The 2,500-nt window shown below is 79.2% G+C and overlaps 1 non-coding gene across 1 annotated transcript; it reads left to right on the top strand.

Moving 5' to 3' along the window:
* Positions 1 to 1,339: 1,339 nt before the first annotated feature.
* On the top strand, positions 1,340 to 1,492 carry LOC135325674 (5.8S ribosomal RNA). Its single transcript, XR_010386492.1, has one exon. It is a non-coding gene; the product is annotated as a 5.8S ribosomal RNA (ribosomal RNA).
* Positions 1,493 to 2,500: the final 1,008 nt, after the last annotated feature.

Raw genomic sequence — 2,500 nt, 5'->3', positions numbered from 1 at the left:
GGAGGGAGGGAGCGAGCGAGAGAGGGGAGAGGGCCTCCGGCCACCGCGGCCGCCGGCAGCCGCCCCGGGCAGGGATGGCCATGGGCCCCGGGCTCCGGGCCCGAGGGTTCTCGGTTGGAGAGCCGGGCGGAGGTTTAAAGACTCGGGCGGCCCGATGCGACTCGCGGAGGCGGCCGGGCGTGCTGCCGGAGGGCCGGGGGGTCGGCGCGCGCGGGCGCCGCGCCCCCCCATGCCAGCCGGCGCGCCCCGTGCTCGCCCCGCGGGCAGCCGGGACGGAGAGGGGTTACCCTGCCCCCTCTCTCCGCGGTCTGGTCTCGGCGGAGAGACGCCGCGCGGTCGGCCTAGTTGCCGGCCTGCCTCGAGCGTTGCGAGCCGGGCGCGAGCGCGTGCTCGCCGCCGGGAGGGCGAGCCCCCACCGCGGGTGGTGCGGGCGCCGAGCCTCCGCGCGTCTCCTCCTTCTCCCTGGCCGGTGCTTCTGGGTCTTCCGCCGTGGCCGCCGTCGGCGGCGCCCTACCCTACGCGCCCGCCCCGGCACTCTGCCGTCCGGGCGCCCGCCTCGCTCTGCCCCGCCCGGCTCCGCCAGGCAGCGGGTGGGCGGTGGTGGGGCGGCGGCGGGGGTGGCCCGCCCCGCTCTCCGCGTGGAGATGGGGAGAGCGGGCGCCGTCCCCGTCCGTGCCGCCTTGCCCGCCTGCCCGCCGCCGGGCGTCTGTCCGCGGAGGGGACGGGCGAGCGCGTGGCGTCACCCGCGAGGCGGTGTGTGCGGGCGCGCGGGGGTGTGGGCGCCGCGGCGGCGGCGGCGGCGGCGGTCGAGCCGGAGGGCCGGCGAGGCGAGCGGGGAGCTGGGAAGCGCGGGGCCGGCGGGCCGCAGGCGCGCGGGCGGCGGGGCGACGCCGCTCCCGGTGGCGGCTGGGCTCTGACGCCTGGGGCGGGGGGGGGGTGGTCTGCGGGGACGGACCCCCCCCAACATCCCGAGGCAGGCGGTGTGGCCGGCCCGCCGCTCCCTGCCGGGCCAGACCGAGCCGGGCGCCTGGGCCGGACTCGAAGCGAGACAGGGTTTGTCCCCAGGTCGGGAGCGAGGGCTCCCCGCCCTTCTCGTTCGGGTTTGCCCTTCGTTTCCCCCCCCCTTTCTCTGTGCTTGTACGGTCAGTGAGGCAAGCCCCTCTCTTTCTCTCGCTCTCTCTCTCCTTCCGTCTCTGCCGTCCCTTGCTCAGCAGCCGGCGTCGGCGTGAGGAAGGGCGGTGGGGCGGAGGAGGAGGGGGCGGAGGAGGGGGGGGGCCCCCCAGGGGCTGCGAAAGCTGCCCGGTCCCCCCGCGCGCGCGGCGGGGACCGAAACCGAGACAACTCTTAGCGGTGGATCACTCGGCTCGTGCGTCGATGAAGAACGCAGCTAGCTGCGAGAATTAATGTGAATTGCAGGACACATTGATCATCGACACTTCGAACGCACTTGCGGCCCCGGGTTCCTCCCGGGGCTACGCCTGTCTGAGCGTCGCTTGACGGTCAATCGTCACCCGCGCCGTGGCGTGGGCGCAGCGGCGTGCCGCCCCTCGGTGGGTGTGGGGGGGGGCGCGGTTCGGGTGCGCCCGGCCGTGCCCGCCCTCCCCTCCGAGCCCGGCGGCTGCCGCCGCGCCGCGTGGCGCGCGCGGTGTGGCGCGGCTGGGGTGCCTCGCAGGCCCGTTGCCCCGGGGAGAGGGGGGGTGCTCTCCTTCCCCTCCCCGCGCGGCCGGGCCTTCGTCCCCCTAAGTGCAGACTCGGGAAACCCCCGCTCCCGGAGCGCCCGCGTCGCGGACTTCGTCCCGCCGGGCCCCCAGATCGGGTCGGTCGCGGTGGCCCGGCGCCCGGCGCCGCCCGCCCGCCACCACCGCCAGTGCCGCCGCACGGGCCTCTCCTCCACCACTCTCCCGGTGGTGCGCCGGTCCCCCGTTCCCCTCCGGCAGAGGGGACGGCCGGCCGCCCTTTGCCTCGCCCTGGCCCTGACCGCCGCCGTTTCGGCGCCCGCCGGGCCCCCCCCCCCAACCCCGCGCTTCCCCGCGTCCGCAGCGCGTCGTCGAGCCACTTCCACCCGCCGGCTGGCGTCAGCCGCGCGGCGTTGTGTTGAGGCCCGGCGGCGGCGGCGCGCGGGGGGCCGCGGCCGGGGGGGGGGCCGCGCAGCGCGGGCGCCGTGGGGCGGCGGCGGGGCGGGGGGCGAGGGAGGGCGCGCCGCGCCGTCCCCACGCCGGGGCGGAGAGCGGAGGTCAGCGGCCGGGAGGAGGAGGCGGCCGCAGAGCGGCGGAGGGCTGCGCGAGTGGCGTGAGCGAGCGAGCGCGCGTTGGCGAGCCGGGCCCGGGGGGGGGAGGCGCGGGCCTCGTCCCCGGCCCCGCGCGGCTGTCTGCGGGTGGGTACCGCGGTGGTACCGCTCCGTGCTGCCGCGCGCGCGTGCCGGCGGGCCGGCCCGCCGTGCTCTCCCCCTGCGCGGCGGCGTCCGCCGCGTGCCGGCGGGGGCCTCGGGCCGTCCTCCCAG

Source organism: Dromaius novaehollandiae, unplaced genomic scaffold (genome assembly GCF_036370855.1).
Source record: "Dromaius novaehollandiae isolate bDroNov1 unplaced genomic scaffold, bDroNov1.hap1 HAP1_SCAFFOLD_85, whole genome shotgun sequence".
NCBI lineage: Eukaryota > Metazoa > Chordata > Aves > Casuariiformes > Dromaiidae > Dromaius > Dromaius novaehollandiae.
This window is presented reverse-complemented; position numbering and strand designations above follow the sequence as displayed.